Source organism: Monodelphis domestica, chromosome 5 (assembly GCF_027887165.1).
Source record: "Monodelphis domestica isolate mMonDom1 chromosome 5, mMonDom1.pri, whole genome shotgun sequence".
Taxonomy (NCBI): Eukaryota; Metazoa; Chordata; class Mammalia; order Didelphimorphia; family Didelphidae; genus Monodelphis; species Monodelphis domestica.
In genome coordinates, this window is record NC_077231.1 from 89,009,931 (window position 1) to 89,016,928 (window position 6,998).

A 6,998-nucleotide genomic window follows, 5' to 3' on the forward strand; every position below is an offset into this window, starting at 1 on the left:
TGACTCTTTAGAATCTAAGTGGGAATTGGGATTCAAACCTAGGACCTCCGACTCCAAAATCCCAGACTTTTTCCACTGCTCTGTGCGGCTGATTAATCTAAGATGTTGAGCATATATTAAATCCAGAGTTATTGCCCAAGGTAAGTCCATTGGTTGAAAGTGATGGCTGCTCAACGTTGATCATAGATCTAAACTTAGAAGAAAACTTAGAAACCAGTGAGCCCGGCTCCCTTATTTTAGAGATGATGAAACTGAGAGAAGTAATTTACCTAAGGGTACACAGGTAGTAAGCAGCAGAGCAAGGATTTGAATCCAGGTTCTCTTGATATCAGTCTAGCATCCCTAACATTATATATATACCAGGCTAGGTATACCACCTGAGCCAGTTCGCCTGTTGGAGTGATTTATGAAAGTATTGCTATCCTTTACAAAAAGATCTTTTAAATCAGGAATTTTTTTTAAAATTTAACTTAGGGATTTTAAAGACTGATTGAAAGAACTTGAGGGAGAGGAGTATTTATCCCTGAGGAGAAATGGGATAGGGAGGTCTTGACTTTGTCACCTACTATCTGTGTGATTTGGGATAAGTAATTTTATGTTGCTATGGTGTTTCCTCATCTGTAAAATAAGCATGTTGGACTGATGGTTGCTGAGTTAGCTTCCAGTTGAAAATCTATGAGGAAAAAAAAACAACTATGATTCTCTGAAAAATCTATGACTATTTCAAGTATTTGAATATTTGCCACTTTGGACAGCAGATATGTTCTCATGCTCAGGAAAAAGATTACAGAGAGACAAACGTAAGCTTGTTAGATGAAAATCCTTAACAGTGCAAATCAAAGTTAGAATGAGCTCACTAGAGTAATCCCAAATTAGAATAGTCTATTTCAGTAAGTCATATGTTTTCCCCTCACTGGAGTTCTCCAAACCAAGATGGATGACTGTCGAGGATATGGTAGAGGAGATTCCTGTACTTTGTATACTTGTTCATATTAAACTCTATGACTCATTACATGCCTATTATTTGTATTTCCTAAAGTTATCACAATACATAAGGCCAGAAAGGTACTGGGACTAAAACTGTCTTAGGTTTAAAAAAAAAAAACCATAAATCTGAAATAAATTAGGTAGAAGAGGTTTTTTCCCCACCCGATTAGGTAGGATATCTGGGGTAGAAGTCAGTACTGAACAATTGAGCATATCAGAAGGATATTGCATGACACAAGTAAAACCCAGTGCAATTGCTTGCAGGCTACAGGATCAGGGTGGGGAAGAGGGGAGGGAAGGGAAAGAACATGAATCATGTAACCATGGAAAAATATTCCAAATTAATTAAATAAAAATTTTCAATAAAAAAATAACAAAAGGATATTGCAATCAAAACAACTCTGAAATATTGCCTTACACCTAGCAGACTGGCTAATATGACAGCAAAGGAAAGTAATAAATGTTGGAGGAGATGTGGCAAAATTGAGACACTAATGCATTGCTGGTGGAGTTGTGAATTGATCCAACCATTCTGGAGGGCGATTTGGAACTATGCACAAAGGACTTGAAAAGACTGCCTGCCCTTTGATCCAGCCATACCACTGCTGGGTTTGTACCCCAGAGAGATAAGGAAAAATACCTGTACAAAAATATTTATAGCCATGCTCTTTGTGGTGGCAAAAAATTGGAAAATGAGGGAATGTCCATTGATTGGGGAATGGTTGAACAATTGTTGAATCTGATGGTGATGGACTACTACTGTGCTGAAAAGAATAATGAACTGGAGGAATTCCATGTGAACTGGAAAGACCTCCAGGAATTGATGCAGAGCAAAAGGATCAGAACCAGGAGAAAGTTGTACACAGAGACTGATACATTATGGCACAATCAAATGTAATGCACTTTTCTACTAGCAGCAATGCAATGATCCAGGACACTTCTGAGGGACTTATGAGAAAAAAACACTATCCACATCCAGAGGAAGAACTGTGGGAGTAGAAATGCAGAAGAAAAGCATGATTGATCACATGGTTCCAAGGAGATATGAATGGGGATGTTGACTTTAAATGTTCATTCTATTGCAAATAGTAATAATATGGAAATGGGTTTAAAACAATGATACATGTAAAACCCAGTGGAATTGCTCATTGACTCCGGGAAGGGAAGGGTGGAGGGGAGGGAAAGAGCATGAATCATGTAACCAAGGAAAAATATTCTAATTTAATTAAATAATTAAAAAATTAAAATAAAAAAGTATGATATTGCAAATATTAAAGAGATGGTATTTGATCCTTCATGTTCAAAAAGGACCAATGACATGATGTTGGGGAAAAATAGTATTTACTGAGTGGTGTCTTGACTTTCAGTGAACTGGATTTAAGTGAGGCAGAGTACCACAAAGTTGTCAGCTCCACTCTTCCAGTCATCAGTGTGTTCAAGAAAGACTAGCACCTCTGATGGAGGGCTTACAGAGCCCTTTTCAAAGGCTGCTAATCTGCTTTTAATATCCACCTATCACCCAGCTCTCACTTGTGGCTCCAAGAAGCTGTAGCATGGGAGGCAGCCACATCCCAGTAAAACCTCAGCAATTGTCAAAGAAATAAAGCTTTGTTGCTATTATGATTGTTAGCACTATTCAAAAAAGTATGATTAACTGGTCCAGTCTCTTCTACCACCAAGATGACTTGTATAGTATCCTCCCTAAAGCCTGTCCCATGTCTTGATTTTCCTATCAGCTGGCCTGTTTGAATCTAGGTATGTTTTGCAAACAGATTCTGAAAACCCAACAAAAAGGGAATACAGTACAAAGGAGAGGTACAGTATAAACCAATATGTCCCACCATTTAAAAACTTCATAGTTTCTATGTAGTAAGTTGTTTTAGTCATATCCCTCAACTAATAAGATAGACAAAAGACCACTATGCATTTAGTAATGCTTATAAAATTTATTACATTTAAATATATTTAAAAATAATATATTTAAATATGACCCCTTGCAAAAATTTTAGCCCTTCCAGGGGTAGGCCTCAGATTAGAAAACACATGCAGACTTTATATTTTAAATACTGACTTAAAAGATCTCAGTATTTCATAGCCATTTCTGCTGAGCTCCCTATGGGCAAATCCCTTCATATCAAACCAAGGAATTAGAAGAATTCTCTCAGCAATTTAGAATTTTAAGTCGTCTAATGATTTGGCCAACTGGTTTTGTTTTGTTTTTTTGTAAATCTTTTGCTTTCCATAAAGATCTGCCATGATTTATTATAGAAAAGAAGTTTCCAGCCCTACCTTTGATAAATTTAAGGTCTAAAGAAAAAATATGAAATTTCAGGGAGGTAAGTTTAAGAGAAACAAAATGAAGAAATAAACAAATGTTTTTCTGCTTCCAGGATTGTGAATTTTAAAATTTCTCAGACTTGTGAATGTTAAAAATTTTCCCATTGGGGAATTCTCCATTGGAACAATTCCCTACTAGAAACATTCCCCATCTAAAATGTGAGAACTCTACTTGGATCAGAAATGGGAGGACCTCTACTCCACCCATACTTAAGGACTGCTTTAGGGGAAAAAACTCCTTGCTAAACAATGAGGGTACTTGGGCCCATATTATAATGAGGCAAAAAGTTCTTTAAGCCATGCCTATTTTTAGAAGTAATACAAAGGGATGATAAGTACCTATTAAAGGTCAGGCAACTTGTAAACTTGACAGGAGCAAAGAGGTGAAAACTTATTCAGAAGTTTTTTCTGGTACAAACTTACTAAAGGGATTAGTCAACCCAGCAGTGTTTTTAGAATGGGTTGTCCTTTGGAAAACGTCTACTGTGATTGGTAGATGGAAGAACTTAGGGGAGGTGACATAGGAGAAAAACCCCCTATATAAGAAAGAGATTCTCTTGAGAAGGAATCTCTTATGAGGATCCCTTGTGGAAAATCCTTTTGAGGAATCTCTTGAGAGAGGTTCTGGAGAAGGGAAGCTCTTGGAGGACAATTTCTAAGGAGGTCTCGCTGGAGCTCCTCTGAGGGGACTCTGTACCTCTGGAGGCTCTTGAGAGAGGCCCTTTGAAATGGTCTCTGGCTGGAAGGCTCTTTGAGGAGGACTCTGGCTGGAACGATCTCTAAGGAGACTCTGTCACTAGAATCCTTGCTTAGACAGACCTTTTGGTGAGTGATAAAAGACTGACTGACTGATCTCTCTCTCTTAAGACTCAGGTCTAGGCCATGTTGGCTTAAGGCCCTTCATACTTATTTCCTTTTTCTCTCTTTCTCTCTTTTCTTTAATTCCTCATTTTATTATTAATTAAATTCTCTATAAAACCCAGTTGACTTGGGCATATTCATAATTGGGAATATTTCCCTGGCGACCACCTTATATATTGATTTAAAAACAAGACACTGTAGTGAAACATATTTTCTGCGGTCACAATTTACTCACCCACTCATATATCTACTATAATTTATATCTTCCACTATTTTAACTCATTACAGTTTACAACCTCAACCATTTTAACTATTACAGAATCTGAAACAAGTAGAAAATGTTAGGAAATTTGAAAAGATTTGAATAATTTTATGAATTATAGAGCCATAAGTGGTGTAACCTTTTAAAATTGTCTTTAGGGGACATAATCATGCCATCCTACAACAGCCATAGTAACGCTAGTGAAAAAGCGAATTGAAAGTTTGTTCATTGGTCAGATTATAACATGCAACTAGAGGGATAGCCACTTTATCAAATTAGGCCATCAGTTTGTGTCTTGCTTGGGTTCTGCAGATGGAGACTTAAATTGAGGAAGGATTTGAGCTGGTTCATCTTTGAGAAATAGTACACAGCTTTCAGGGATCCCTTCTTGCTTCTCCAACTGTATCTCTTTAACACCAAGGTTCTCCAGATAATGAATGCTATGTAGCTTTGAATCATGAATCACAATTCTGAAAGAATTAAAATAATGTCCAAAAAAGCAATTGAAAACCTGTTGAGAGATATAAATAAGATGTAGCATGTGACCAAACATGACTTACAGGGAATCATTACTATAAAAACAGCAAGAATGGATAGGTCAAGGCTATATTCTTGCTTTCCCCCATGGTGCAGTGGATAGTGTACAGGACTTCGATTAGGAACACCTGGAGTCAAATACCACCTCAGACAATAGGACCTTGAGCAGTTCCCACTTCATTTGGAAATGAGAGATTGGAATCAATGTCTACTAAGGTCACTTTCAATCTCTAAAATGGTGATCTTATAAAAAAAGAAGACTTCCATCTTATTTAGTACATTTCTGAGAAAGTAAAGACAAGATGAGAAGGCATGAAGGGGTTACCATCTACCCTGATAATGAGTGTACTCACAATGATGAAATCAGATCTGCCAAAGTATCAAGATCTATCATATGTGTGGGAAAGACAAGCATGCATTTTGGGAAAAAGTTCTTCCTTTAACTCCCAATTCATGTTAATTTTACTATCTGCTAAGAAAAAAAAAAGAAAGCCATTAAGAAAGTAGACCTGCCTTTCACCCCCTTCCATACAGTCAGCCTGTTCAGATCCCATCAAGGCTGCTAGTCAATTGGATGGACATGACTGTTCATACAACTTGGATGAGATAGGAACCACCCAATCCTTCAGATGACTTAATTTTACCATTTATCCTACTTTGTCTTAAGGTCCTCTGGGCCTTACTATCTACCCAGTCTCTATGCCCCCTAGACTCTAGGGCACTGCCATCTCACCTACTAATGCACCCTCAGAACCACTGAGTCTCTCTTTCTGCCCTTCAGCCGAACTATTTTATATCGTGCGTCTTGTAATTTGTGAGTTTTTTGAAAGCAGGGATGCTCTAATTTTATATTTAACACAGTACTTGAGCTCATAGGACTGAATAAATGCTTTTTTAAAATTTCATTCATTTGGATCTCATGTACCTAGGATTAAACTTGAATGTAAAAATTGCAAATTTACTAATTTGTATTTCCTTTGTGAATATAGTAGGGCTCCTGTGTCCTCAGAGGATACATTCTGAGACCTACCATGACTGGCTGAAACTGGGGATATAAGTGAACACGCGCTGACCTCATATCTAACATGACTTTTTGTGCATACATATGTCTAGCTGATCGATTAAGCACACAGTAAGACATTACCTATGTTAAATCTAGTAAAAATAAAGTGTATTACACATTATTATACAGTACTGCACAGTAGTTCCCCTTAACTGCAAGGAATATATTCTAAGACACTTACTGGATTCCTGAAACCACAGTTTTCTCTTTAGACTTTTAACACCTGTGTTAACTGTAGAGCACTGTGCTCTCTCTGTGCTCTCTCCCCACTCCTGTTCTTCTTCTTGGCACTCAGCAGCCTCCCCCTCCCCCCCAAACCCTCCAAGAGAAAGCAGAAGAACTGAATGTGCAGAGGGTTTGGAGAGACCCCTGGCGGACCTCCAATGAAAAAGAGGAGAACTTTGCCCCACTTGGCTTACCCAGACCATGAGCAACTGAAAGGGTGGATTGGGGAGGGAGGGGACTACTGTATAAGGAACTATTTTTGAAGCTAACCCAAAGCATTAGTTTAATTCTTGAGCACGATCCACGAGAGTCCATTCTTCACCCAGCCCTTGAAGTTCTTTTCCTAAAATGCTGGGATAATTGTGTAATTCCCCTCCATAGCTAACATCAACAATTCTCTATTATTGTCTTCTCTAATCTTACTTAGGTATCTTTTTTTTTTTGAACCCTTGATGTTCTATCTTAAAAACAACTGTAAGACAAAAGGGAAAGGACTCAGCAAATGGAGTTAAATGGAGTTAAATGACTTGTGTAGGGTCATATAGCACCCTTGTATTTATCTTGCATCCACATATATTTGTATGTTGTTTCCTGCATTAGAATGTCCTGGGGCAGCTAGGTGGTTCAATGGATTGAGAGCCAGTCCTGGGTTCAAATTTGACCTCAGATACTTAGCTGTGAGACTAGGCAAGCCACTTAACTCCAATTGCCTAGCCTTTCCCACTC